General features: G+C 30.7%; 1 protein-coding gene and 1 long non-coding RNA gene across 3 annotated transcripts in view; one reads left to right on the top strand and one right to left on the bottom strand.

The window, feature by feature from the left end:
- BCL11A (BCL11 transcription factor A) overlaps positions 1–15,000 on the top strand; it is a 395,854-nt gene that overhangs the window by 135,257 nt on the left and 245,597 nt on the right. The gene's annotated exons all lie outside the window — the stretch shown is intronic.
- The window catches only part of LOC147022778 (uncharacterized), a 3,315-nt gene continuing 1,970 nt past the window's right edge, over positions 13,656–15,000 (bottom strand). The window contains exon 2 of the long non-coding RNA XR_015059912.1: positions 13,656–15,000. This exon is cut by the window's right edge and continues 546 nt beyond it. This is a non-coding gene — a long non-coding RNA (uncharacterized LOC147022778).

The following is a 15,000-nucleotide window of genomic DNA, read 5'->3' as shown; positions in this document are numbered from 1 at the left end:
TTCTGGCTCACTTTTCCCCATGTAAATGAATGGGGGATTTTCAGCGATTTATATTTTTTTTTCCCTAAAAATAAATCCCCTTTTTATCCCAAGGTATATTTATTTGTCTCCCCTTTTAACTTGGAGGTTGAACCTCATTGAATTGAACACCTGGGGTTGAACAGCTCACTCATTGAACCTATAAAGATTTGTTCATTCTCAAATTCCTTCAATAGTTTAATTTTCTTTGCACAATAATCCCCATCTAAAATATTGACAAACAAAACATTTGAATCTTTATATTTTTGAAGATACCCCATTTGTGCCATTACGAAATGATAAACTTCTCTTAATGCTCTCATCTGACCACCTCCTGAGCCACATATCATTTTGAGATTATAGTAAATTGTTTTTTCATTGTTCAATTGATAACCATCAAAGTTTTCAGTCCATTCAAGGATATTCATTTTTTTCTTTACATCCTCTAACTTACTAGTTTTTAAATTAATTCGCTTATTTGTTTTATTTACCTTTGTTTTAGTTATTTTTTCAATAAGACTTATTTGATATTTTTCACATTCATTATGTTTTCCATTTATATACCAAGACTGAGATTTTCTCCACTCTTTAGTTTGATTAATACTTGGTTTAACCATTTATATATTGTGAAAAAATGCGGCGGTAGCCCTTAAAAACCCTAACCCATCTTCCCATCGTTAAAACATAATCTATTTTATACACTCTATCATACAATATCCATATGGAACACAATCTATTCCATTATCTAAAATAAATCTCTTATCATCAAAGGCTCCTAATGCCTTTTTATTTACTTCTTCACTATATATGTTATGTTTATAACTTCTTATTGTATTCATTTTCCTATATTCTTCTTTCTTATTCATCAAACAATTATAATAATTTCTAAAAGTTATTGATTTCTTTATTACATATTTCTTTATTCCCTTTAACCTCTTATCAATCTGTTCACCATACTTATAAGCATATGCCTTTGCTCTCAATCCAATAAACTCACTCATTACTTTTCCACCCAACTCATCCTTAAACTTACCAATAACCTTTTCATTCTTTTTGGAAAATAACTCACTCTTCTTGCTGAAATTACTTGTATCATATACTCCAATATTTTTCTTCATATCTTCATAAACATCATCAGTTTTTATATCTAGGATAAAACTATCAGTATCCATATACAACAATGAAACATTTTCACCATACTCTTTCTTTAAGTCATTATACAAATAATCATACATCAATATCTTTGATAAATCAAGAACTGCTGTTCCAATATAAATTGGTTTATCCATTACAATACTTTCCTTTTTCATATGAATTGCAGAAAAGAAAAATTGCTTCTTTCCAAGATGTTGCGAATCTAATGTTTTGCCTGTTTCTAACATTTTCCATAGTCTTTCCAAATACAGCATTATTCATTAATTTATAAAAGTCCCCTTCAAATTTTACTTTTGTATTTGCTCTCATATCTGTATTGAATTGAATATACTTTTTTACCCAAGGACTTTGTTTAAATTTTAAAACTCTATGAATTTTAGCTACTCTCAATCCTTCTCTCAAAAACTGTTTTAAGCTTCTCTGATGCAAAACATATCCCTCTTTATCATAGAATGTTGTTAATAACTTTTCTGTTGATTTACCTTTAATATTAAAACTTTTATGATAATCACTTAACCATTCTTTCTTTGGAGTTTCTTTCTCACATGCAAAAGGAAGATCTTTATGCTTATTATGAAGATCACTCGGGTACCTCAAATCAACTTCAAAATAATAACCTTCTTCTTCGTCATTCAATTCCTCTTGAGAAGAAATAACAATATTCATCAAAGCCTTTTCATAATTCTTTTCTTCCACCCACTCTAATTTACCATAAGGTAGAGATTGAGACATTGCCCATCCATACAAATTATTAGCATCAAAATACATCAAATAATTACTATCTTTTTCACTATCATAATTTGGGAGATATTTATTATTTGCTTTAGCATATCTTTTTGAACATACTTGTGATATTCCACCTCTCTTGGACTTCTCAATCATCAAAAGCATATCCACATCACTGATTAAATCTATATCTTGTTTTGTCATTTTCAACATTGCACTCCAAGCTAAACCAGGAGCTGTGAAATAGTGGGCAGGATCTAACCCATAACAATTTTTATTATGACAGAGTGATCTAAAAGCTTCAAACACATCAGCTAACAATAAAACATCTGTTTTTAGATATAAATCGTGATATTCTCCAAGGTTCTTTATCTTAAATATTTTCCATATTTCTTGTGCGTGTTTATATTCCTTATCACTTATCTCTTCTTCATAAAGGTTATTATAGAAACTTTCTTTTGAAGGAAGTTGTGTTTCTTTAAATCTCATAAATGAATCCATATAATCATAAGGATAAATTCCCTTACTTGTAAGAATTTTCTCTTTACTTTGAATTTCATTCCTTGTTTGAATTTCCTCTCTCGTAAGAATTCCTTCTTTAATCAGAATTTCATCTTTAATCTGAATTTCCTCTTTAGTGAGAATTTCCTCTTTTGGAAAGAATGAATTAAGATTTGGAAAAGAGTCCGTGGAGCTTAGATTTGATGCGAGGTAGGCTAGTGGTGTTCCCATAAACTTGTAAGAATCTAAAAACCTAATACGAGTTATAGGTTTTGTGAATATCATTTTTGAAAATGAAATATACTTTTGACTTGTGTTTGTTATAGCAGAAATATTCCCTGGTGTTTTTGAAAGTTCATTTATAAATAGATGTGTATCATAGTTGGCGCTGTTGTGAAGAAAGACTGGAATAAAAGAAGGTAATTTATAATTAAGATTACAACAGGAATGAGCGGGACCTCTATATTTACCAGTAAGATGACAATGGTCTCTAACTTTAAACTCCTTAATTTTCCCCTCACAAATATGACAGATATTGTTCATTCTAAATTCTAATTTTTCTTCTTTGGTTAATTTCATCGGTTCATTTGTTTCTTTCATTAATTTAGTGAGTCTTATACAATCCTTTTCTAATCGTTTTACAAACTCTTGTGAAGCATTTTTCCACGATAATGTTCAAGTTTGTTATACTTTTCTCCAACAGATGATTTGATATAATAACAAAAACCGCAAGGAATATGTTTTTGATATTTATTTGTATATGGTTCTTTTGGATTAGGAGAAGCAGTATTTATCTTTTAAGGATACATTCAAAATCAGCGTATATCACAAATGGGTGCATGATAGATTTATTATAATCTTCAAAATAAATCTTTTCACCAGGTTTAGGCATTGTAATTACAGCTGATTTATGATTACTACAATATTTTGAATGTTGTTCTAATCGTTCTTTTGTATGAAATGAATTAAGACATCGCTTACAAGGATATATTTTGTTTGCTGTTCTGAATACCTGAGAAGAGATTAATCTTGATAAATTATTGATGTATGTGTAATGTGAATTCTTTCCAACACTAAAATATAAAAGGTCAATGTGTGTTTCTTCATTTTTATAGTTGTTTGAAATTTTTAATATTTGAACTTTGTTTGTATCCGTTAATCCATATACATTAATAGAAAGATTATTCTTTTTCTCAAATTTAGGAATATCTGTTAATGGCATTGGGAATTTAAAATCTTTAATGTCCAAGGTATTCTCATATTTCATATATTGTTTTACTCTTTCTGAATTACATTTTGGTGGATGTAACTGAGCAAGAACAGACCAGAGAAAACATTTATTATCATTGTTCTTAATATTAACAACTGCCTTCTTTAGTTTTATTTCTTTTGGTAATTCAATATAAGAAGAAGCTTTAAGAGGGTTTGATTTTAGAATGTGTATATCTAAAAAGATGAGTTTTTTAATATTGAATCCACTTCCTACCACTGTATTATCAACATCCTCCTCTTGTCTTGATAGTTCTTCATAAACCCCACTATTCAAAAAATCTTGAAATGATGTTATAAAATGAAGATCTGTTCTCATATAAGGAGTTTGTTCTTCATCTTGTCTTTTCATATTCATTTTCACTCCCATATAAAACTTTAAAGTTTTTATTTCTTTTAATGTCTTTTTAATAAATTTTTCAACATCGGGTTTCACTATTTCAATTGATTCAGCTATTGATGATGGACCGGGTTCTCCAAATTGAAAAATCCTTATTTTTATATGCCCTTTAAATGCCTCATCAGTGTTTTTAATATAATAGTCTCCCTTTACTTTAAACTCATTTTTCTTGTGTTTTTGTGATTGAAGATGTTGATTATAACTACTCTTCAAAACATCCTTTGAACAGATATCACAATGTTTTCTTTCCAACTCAAGAGGAGATATTTGATGAAATAGATTAAATGTGTGTTTGTTGGTTCGGAGGTGTTTTCTATAATGTTTATATTCGTGATTACAAACATCGCAGTACGTTGTATTCACCATATTTATAGAATAAAACTTTGCTTAAACTAAAATTTTCTTGATGAAAATTTCGTTTAATTTATAGGTGAATCTGTGCTTAAAAACATTTTATCCTCCAACTTTTTCACTTAATAAATACAATGTTTCAAGACACAAAAGACAAGTTTCAATCAATCTCTTCATCTGTTAAAGATACTGAGAAATATGTCAAGGATGTAAAATTGAACAAAGATAAATATAACAACTATTGGATAAAAACTATTATGGTAAATAATATGAGTTCTTCAATTTCCTTCAGTGGAAGGGCTTTTAGTATACCTGGTAGAACATCAATTAAAGTATCTCTAACAAAAGTTTCTCCTCTCCTTCTAGTAATATATTCAAAACTAGAAAAAGCAATGAAACAAGAAAAAGTATCAAAGAACAAAAACCTTATGGATGAAGCTTTAGAAAGAAAAGATAAGACCATCTGTAATATGCAAGGAGAAATTTGTATTTTTTTCAACAACCCTAAAGATGTAAATCTTGATGAAATAAAGGATGTTAATATATCAGGTGAAATGACATTTCGTTCAATAGTAGTTAACGATAATTTTAAAATTACCTTTAATATAAAAAATGTTATCGTTGAATCTGATAATGAAAAAAAGTATATCGATATCGATGGTAATATACAACTGAAAGTATAGATGAATTTCAGTTTAAGTAAAGTTTTACTTTATAAATATGCTAGACTTTCCTGATTCTCCATATGACAAATTTGAGAATTGTCCTGCGTGTGAAAGACAGGGATTAAACACAGAGTCAAAAGCCTATAAACAATGTATATTCTGTGATTATCTTCTAATTAATGATAATAAAAAATATAAAAAGGAAAATAATTCTTTTAGATTTACACCAAAAATGAATTACTTTACAAGATTGATTAGAGAAATGAATGTAAAGTATGAGGATGATAACACACCTTTCCTTACAAGGGAAGAAACTGAACGTATAAGAGAAATGTTCAAAGGATTGTTGTTGTATATTATTCATGGATGTAATTTTCAGGGAAATATCAACACAAGATATTGTATAAATAAAATAATGGATTATCTTGAAATTAAACCTGAACTTAGGATAAAATATAGAGTTTCTAAAAAAGCCAATAATAAATTAAATAACCTGTTTTTCAAATATATAAATGAATGATTTTTTACCTATTTGGGAAAATAAGATAAAATTTAACAACCATAAAAATCTCCCAAATTCATTAAGATGTCTCATAGTTGGTTCAAGTGGATGTGGAAAAACCTGCTTACTTTTAAAAATGCTCCTCACTCCCAACTTTTTAGATTATGATAATTTAATAATTTTCACAAAGTCGAGTTTTCAACCAGAGTATCAACTACTCTCACAAGGTTTTAATGCTGGTCTTCAAAAAGAAGATATAATAGGTTTATTTAAACGTCAAAAAACCTAAATGATTATAACATTGAAGATATAATTCAACTATTTTGTGATACACAGAGATGTAAAAGAAATCAAATCTTATAACTTGTATTCTTAGTGATAATACGGATGATATACCGTCTCCCCAAGATTTGGATAAATCAAAAAGAACCTCGTTATCTTTGATGATTGTGTTAATGAGAGAAACCAAACGGTAATGGACAGCTACTACACAAGAGGGAGACATTCTTCTTGTAATTGTATTTATCTTAGTCAATCGTACTTTCAACTTCCTCGTCGTTCCATCAGAAACAATGCTAATACTTTTATTTTATTCAAGTTAAATTCAATAGATATCAATAATTTTTGGAGAGATAATTGTTCTACATTATGTAGTAAAAAGAAATTTGAGGATTATATGAAGCACACGACTGAAAAATATAAATATATTGTTGTGAAACAAGATGAGATATTAAGGGATATATTTTTTGTTTTATAAACAATTACATATATAAATGACAACTATTATTATAAATCTTGTGGGTAAATCTGCTTCTGGAAAAAACTTTCATAAATCAAGGTTCTTGTGTAGTACAAATGAGAATATTGTAAATTTACTACTACACCCCGTGATACGCATTGTATCAACAACAACTAGAGCAATAAGACCTGGAGAAGTAAAAGGTGAAGATTATCACTATATTTCAGTGGAGGAACATATGCGATTGAGGAATGAAGGACAAATATTTGAGGAGGTTTCTCTTGGTACAACAAAATATTCACATTGTAAGAGTGAGTTAAAGAAACTAAAATCTGGTGGTGTTGGGATATTAGAAACTAATCCAGAAGGAACGAGACAAATTATTAAATATCTGAGCGGAGTGAAGATTTTATCATTCGGTTTTGATGTTGATGAAGAAACTCAACACAAACGTATGAAAAGCAGAGATGCAAGGATTAGTGAAGAAGAAATTACAACTCGCATTAATGTTAATAAAGAATTTGATGAAATATTTAAAGAAAAGGATTTATTTGAACACATCTACTTGAATGATGAAGAAAAGGAAAATTTCCCTGTTGATCTTTACAATTCATTAAATGATATTTTACAATAAATAAATGGATACAAAAGAAAGAGCAAGAAGATTTAAGGAACATCAAGAGTTGGTTTCAAAAGTTGTAAAACAACAGGAAGACATAAAGAAGAAACGCAGACAGAAACTAACGGGCGAAGAAGCATTTGAAAAAAAACAAGAGAAATTTTTTAAACCACTTTTAAAAACTTCCCAAGAAAAAATGAAAGATGTTTCCACAGTTCCCACAGTAGAATATACTCCTAGAAAGCTTCAAATGTTAAAAGATTTCAGTCAAATGACGGAGGAAGAATTAGAGCATTTAGGAGAATTAGAATATGATGATGAAGGTTTATTTCAACAACTGGAAGAGATTAATCAACCCCTGATTATATTGTGAATGCTGTTCAAAACAATGAATATTCAGCGGATTCAAAAACCAAAGCAGGACTCATTCCAACAGAACAACCAGCAATATTTCATCTTGTTCAAGAAAAGGTATTGATATTTAATGATGAATTAAGGTTCTTAAGTTCTGCTCAACCCCCTGTTAAACTAACTCCGAGATTAATGTTTCTTCTCACAAAAGATGGAAGACAAGGTTCAACTGTGAGGGATGAATCAAAGTATATTGATAAACCATTGGATATGGAAAATAATGATGATAGAGTATATATTGATTTGCTGAACACTCTAAATTATAAGGTTATTCTTTCTGGTAAAAGTAGGAAGAATGAGAAGGAGAAACACATTATTCAGGCTTTAAGTATCCTTGGTTCAGGTATTAGTTTTCTTCCAAATGACCCATCGCAATTAGTTAATAGACTGTTATTGTTGTTCGGCAGTAAGAAGGCTGGAAATAACAATTGTTTTAATGAAGCATCAGCCATTTTAGACCAGTTGATGAACATGAAAATAATTAATAAATCTCAATATAAAGACATTTTATCTCATATTAAATAAGATGAGAAGCACAATCCTGAGTTTTAATTTCACAACAAGCGACCACACATCTTCATTCCCATACCCACTACAACTTGACACAACAAAAGAATATGAGGCATCTTTATTGTCCATGGAGACTTATAATACCTTATTTAATATAACCGAGAAAAATGACAAGTTTAGTTATAATCCGGGAAGTGGATACAAAACGATAACAGTCTCACCCTGAGCATACGAGATTTCTCAAATATCTTCCGAAATTGCTCGTCTTATGAAAGAACAGGGTGATGAACCAAAAAATATTATTATAAACATTCAAAAACATACTTCAAAATCAACGATTAAAGTTAAAAATAACTACAAGGTTGATTTCACAATTGATAATTCATTTAGAGAGTTATTAGGTTTCTCCTCAAAAAAGATTGAAACTAATGGGACGTTTTACAGTGATAATGTCATTCAAATATCCTCAGGAATAAATTCGGTGTTAATTCACTGTGATTTGATTGATGGTGCTTATAATGATGGATTAAAAACAAATACAATATTTTCATTCAGCGCATACTCAACCCCAATTGGTTATAAATTCAATATGGAGCCTAAAAATTTGGTTTATCTACCTGTGTCAGGAAAAACCATACACAGAGTAAATTTTAGGATAACCGACCAAGATAATCGTGTGATCTCTTTTAATGGAGAAGTTATATCCATCAGAATTCACCTACGTGAAGTTTTTCAATAAATAAATACGATGGTTATTGTGAGGAAGCACGAGTTGGGAAAATATAAAATAATTACAGGGGATGGGATGTTCCTTTCCCCGTACTACAAGGGTGAAGGTATGTATCTTGGTAGAGGATACTATAAACCTAAGAGACAAAGGGGTGTTGGACATCAATTTAGAGGAGATGGGATAATTGATACTCTCATGGGTATTGGTTCAACTATTCTTAAACATAAAGACCTAATTGGTTCAACTGCTTCTGCTGTGGGAAATGTAGCAGGTGCTGTAAAGAGTATAAAAGATGCTCAGAAAGAATCTCATAAATTACAAGCAATAAAAGAAATTAAGAAAGATAAAACTCAGTTGTCGCCCCAAGAACGACAGAAAATAATTCAAATACTTGGATCAGAGTTTCAAAAATTTTAACATCTTTTTCCTAAATAAATACAAGTATGGAAGCAATTGATAGTATCTATGATTTGGATGATACTATTATTATCTCAAACTCCACTAAAAAGAAGATTACTTCAAGGTAAATGCAATAACTGGAACAGACTGGAATACAAATGGTACAAAAAGTTTTGAAATAAATAATCAACAAACCTATTTGAATCTCTCCGAAAGTTTCTTGTTGTGTAAATTTAAATTCACTAAGGCTGGGAATAACACAAACGCTACACTTGTAAATGATTTCTTCTGGAAAATGTTTGATAGTGTGCGATTGTATATTGGAACACAAGAAGTTGAAGCGGTTGATTATGTCTCTGCTGTATCTGAAATGATGAAATTTACACTCTATACATTCAGTGATAGAATGGGAAAGGGGTCTGTCGAAGGTTTTATTCCTGATATGTCAACGGGAACAAACACAGACCCTGGGTATACTCAAAGGAAAGGAATGTATAATGATGATACAAAAGCAGAAAATAGTTTTACTGTGGCAGTTCCTCTTAAAGGTATATTTGGATTTTGTGATTATGATAAAGTTCTGTATGGTCTTAAAATTAGATTTCAACTACAAAGGAATGATAATGAAAATAGATTGCTTTTTGGTGTTGGTAATGCTTTTGGTGATCAGAATAAATTTGTAATTGAGGAGATGAGTTGGTATATCAGTGAATATACTCCTAATCTTAAAACAGAAGAGATGTTGAATCGAAGACTTAACTCAAAAAAACCACTCAGTGTATCATACCTCAAAAGAAGATGTCAACACGTTAAACTCAATCAAACTACTTACACGTGGAATTTGGGTGTTCTGGAAGGAAAGCCACGATATCTGTGGATGATTTTTAAAAAGCCAGATGGTGATACTGCGACTGATAAGAATAATGCATTGAGTGATAATGCTAAGGTGAAACAACTTCGCGTTTCTCTAGATGGAACATTTTATCCACGAGATAGATTGGAAATTAATTGGGAAAAAAATGATTTTGCTGAAGCATACAAGTCTTACCAAAAGGTGTGTGAAAGTAATGGAAATAAAGAACCTATTTTGGATATGACAGCATTTAAAAGTTTGTATACAATCTATACGTTTGACCTGAGCGCTCAAAAAGAAACTATAAAGTCTAATCGAGTGGATACTTCCCTATACATTGAAAGAGGAGAGAGTGAAGAAGTTGATACATATTGTTTGCTTTTGGAAGAAACAGAATTGCAGATTAATACAGATAATGGTGTGATGATTAGTCTCACATAATTTTTTTGTTAAATAAATGAGTGGCAAAGTACCAACTGGGGTATATGTTAATCAAATCAATCTTCATAAACTATCATCTTGTGTTCAAAATCAAAAGCCTTGTACGATTAACGTTAATACAATTCAGAGAAAAGGAGCAGTAAGAATTGATGTTTTGCTCACAAGAGAACAGGTTAAAATCTTGAATGACACTGGCTCACTTAAAATTAAAATGACAAAACCAATGTTAAAAAATATTCAATAAGAGAGACGAGTGGAGGATTTCTCCCATTTCTAATTCCTTTATTTGCTGGTTTAAGTGCGGTTGGAGCATTGACGGGTGGTATTTCAACAGCGGTCAAAACTGCCAACGAAAGGAAGGCTCAACTCCAGGCTCAAAAAGAATTGGAAAGACATAACAAAGAGTTGGAGAAACAAATTAGTGGAAGTGGTGTAATTGTAGATTTTGCTGAAAAACTTGAAGGTCTGCCTGATAAAGCGAGATTGTTAGTTGGAGATATGCTTTCTTCTATAGCACAAGCAGGTGTAAAATTAACGAAAAGAGGTAATGGATTATATCTTTCTAATAAATAAATGAGCATTGATGAGTGGTTGAAAGAATTTGGAAAGAATACAACATCAAATTTACAACTTGCCAAATATTGTAAGAAATTAAAAATTCATAATGTGGTTATTTGTATGAGAGATGAATTAACAAATGTGTCGAAACATACAAAGAATATTATTATGAACTTAGAAGATAATGATGGGAACGGTTCTCATTGGGTTTGTATTTTTAATAGTCAAGACAAATATTATTTTGATAGTTTTGGTCTTCCACCACCTGTTGAAGTCATAAAATTCTTACAGAATGGTGTTTATCAAACATTTCAAGTCCAAGAATTAAATTCCAAGTGTTGTGGTCAATTATGTCTATATGTGTTATTTCAACTCAACAAAAATAAAAAATTTTATGATATTATTTTTAATCTAATATAAATGACTTATGTTGGTAAAGATGGTTCTATCTTTGGTGTATCTCAAGAACTGGATATTGATTTATCAAATTATTATACAAAGGCACAGGCTGAACGATATAAATATAATATAAACAAAAATATTAACATGAAAAATGCTTATAAATTAAAAAATTATCCAAGCCCGACTGACGCGAATGACTTGGTGAGATTAAGCGATTTATCACAATATATATACTTAAATAAAACGGCTGTGTATTCTAAAGATACAGAAGTGTTGATATTATCTCCAGGTCATACAGAATTCACAGTTCGAATTAAAATAAATTTTTATAAAGAAGGGCGTATCGTTTGTATGAGAATAGAACAATGGGGTATGATATGAATGATTTAGGGTATAATTGGTCATTTAAAATTAACCTCGAAGACCTGGAACAATTAAATCAGTCTCGTAAGGAAGAATATTATCCACTTGGTATCGAGAATGAGTTTTGTGGAGCCACGATTAGTAAACAACAAATAAAAGAATTTAATAAGGGTAAATATAATAATGGTTTTGCCCTTGTTTATCTCATGAAAACAGAAAAAACAGGATTATATATAATAAGTAAGGAAATACAAAATGATTTAACTATGGGAAGATGGGGAGGTGTTTCGTGCCATAATATTATTCTAACATATATTTCTAATACATAAATGACAGCAAGAAGGCTTCAAGAAAATTATCATTTCTGTGTTCAAGCATACCTTCAAGAAAAGGGTATTCGGTATTTTAATAAATATGTTCTACAACATAAGAATGAGGTATTTTCAATAAAAGATTGGCATTATGCTGATGTTGATAAACCGACAACTTTAGATTTAATTAGAATGTTAAATAATGAAAAAATTATAAGGTTAAGAAAAGGTAAGGCTCTTTTAGAAATTCAAAAGAAATTTTATTGGTATCCTGTTGTAAAAAAATTATTTTGGATACAGGAATAACAAGAAATCCTGATGAATATATGTATAATATTCTATGGGGTGTAAACGATTCAAGTATAGTAAGGGATGAGGAAGGAGTTGAAGAAGAGAGGGAAGAGGAGGAAAAGGAGGAGGAGGAGAGAGAGAAGGAGGAAAGAGAGAAGAGAGAGAGGGAGGAAAGAGAGAGAATGAATAAATATCAAAATATGGAAACCAGTGAGATTCAAAAAAGAATAGAGGTATTAAAGAAATTAACTTATCTCACCAGGGAGGAATACAAAGAATTAAAAAGTCTATTTACAATACTTTCGACAAGACTATCGACATCGAGAAGACATGTATTTTAATTCAAGTTTTTTCTTAAATAAATGGAGGAGAGAGTGAAGGCATTTCTAAGGATTCTTTATGTTTTAAAAATTAAGATTCAAATGTGCATGTTGGAAACTAAAAGGTTTTTGCACTCTGCAGAAATTTTTCTCATAAATAAATGAGTTATTGTCTCAAATGTAAAAAGAAAACTAATACTAAAAATATTTCATATATTAAAAGTAAAAATAACAGGGTTATACAAAAAGGTATATGTTCGGTGTGTGGTTCAAAAAAATCAATTTATCTCCAAACACAAACTCGGAGGAGATATACAAAAGTTTTTATCAGGAAGTAAATTTACAACTACTGGAATACCAGGGAATTACATCTTCCAGGGTATTCTTTCTGTGGTCCAGGCACAAACTTGGATAAAAGATTAGATGAGGCAGACAATCCTAAATCCTGGAGTAAACCAATCAATAGAGTTGATGAAGTGTGCATGAGACACGATATTGATTATGGGAATACCACAACGTTGGAAGAAAAGCATGAAGCCGATAGAGAAATGTTATATAATTTGTCTCTGATACAAAATCCAACCTTGAGAGAAAAAGTTGATAGGTTCATCGTGAAGAAGATGATTAGTGCTAAATTGAAACTTGGACTTGGAAATTCAAAAAACTTATAGGCTCTAATGATGCCATTAAGACTGAAGAGCAATTAGCTGATGAATTACATAAACCAATATTCACAAAGTTTCAGAGAAGGAAAGTTTATTCCAAGGAAGTTGATTATATCTGGTCTGCTGATTTGATTGAACTCAATAATGATAAGGGGTACAAGTATGCTTTAACCGTTATTGATTTGAGGAGTAGATATGCGTGGGTTGTCCCTTTAAAAAACAAAACAGGTAATACTCTTATGTTAGCTTTTCAACAGATATTTAATAAAAGTAAGAGAAAACCTAAGAAATTGTGGACTGATGAGGGTAGAGAGTTTTATAACAAGACATTTATGAATTTTTTAAAAAATAACAGTATTACATTATACAGTACCTTTAATGAAGGGAAGGCAGTTGTTGTTGAACGTTTTAATCGTACCTTAAAGAGAGACTATATAAAAAATTCACACAACTCGGTTCACAACAATGGTTATCTTTTATTCAGGATATTGTGGATAAGTATAATGACACGATTCACACGTCAACGAATATGAAGCCATCAGAAACATTTACAAAATTAAAATATGAAAAAGAGATTAATGTCAGAAAACCTAAGTTCAAAGTTGGTGATATCGTAAGAATATATAGGTGGAAATCTCATTTTGAAAAGGGTTTTACTGAACGATGGACGAAAGAACTTTTTAAAATTGTTGATGTAATAGATACAGTTCCTTGGACTTATAAAATATATGATTTGGAAAGGGAAGAGATTTTAGGTTCATTTTATTCACAGGAATTACAAAAGACAAAACTAAGCATATAATACACCTTTGTGGACACTAGAGGGACAAGTCCGAGGTGTATAACAGTATATAATGTGTGTCAAGGGGGACGTTCTTAGATCTGTGAACCCCAAACACAGAATCCTCAACTGAATAGTCAAGGCTTAACTTTTGTTTGTTGATGTGTATGTGCAATGGGAGCAATAGGTTGGCGCTTCACTCCCTCCTACTATACACCGTTGTGGACACTCGAGGGCCAAGTCCGAGGTGTATAACAGTATATAATGTGTGTCAAGGGGGACGTTCTTAGATCTGTGAACCCCAAACACAGAATCCTCAACTGAATAGTCAAGGCTTAACTTTTGTTTGTTGATGTGTATGTGTGTGTGTCCCAACCCTCACATTCAAAATCTCAACCCCAACCCTCACATTCAAAATCTCAACCCCAACTCAATCCTCGCCCAACACAATGTCTTTTTCAAAATGAGATTTCCACCTATATATATATATTTTTACGTTTTTTTTTCTTCTTCCAATTCTGTCTTTTAAGGCTTTCAGGTTTGATGACGTAGAAAGGGAGAGTAAGCCTGCACTTTCTTCCCAGAACTTTCTTGATCTTGCTCCCATCAAGCACCATCCGACAAAGAACTACATCGATAGGTTTAGATCCCAAAGAGTGATAGCAACTCCAAAAGTCTCCAAAATATAAATAAATAAAATAATAATAATAATAATAAATAAATAAATAAATAAATAAAAGCCCCCAAAAAAGTTTCAAGTGTCCAACATAAACCCAACTTTCCAAGTCTTCAAGGTATAACCACATTCCCGTTGAGTTTCCAAGATATGTATCACATTGTGAGTTATCAATCCAGAACCCACATTTCAAGTATTCAAAGTAAAACCAACTTACAAAGTCTCTTAAGGATAACTCATTTACTGATTTTTCAAAATTTGTGAGTCTCCAAGGTAGGACCCATATTTAGAACCATCTTGGCAGAACCCTTTTCCTGAGTCTCCAAGGTAGTTATTTAAACCAT

Source organism: Eptatretus burgeri, chromosome 7, assembly GCF_056783735.1.
Source record: "Eptatretus burgeri isolate ZD-2024b chromosome 7, Ebu_testis_v1, whole genome shotgun sequence".
Lineage (NCBI taxonomy): Eukaryota > Metazoa > Chordata > Myxini > Myxiniformes > Myxinidae > Eptatretus > Eptatretus burgeri.
This window is presented reverse-complemented; position numbering and strand designations above follow the sequence as displayed.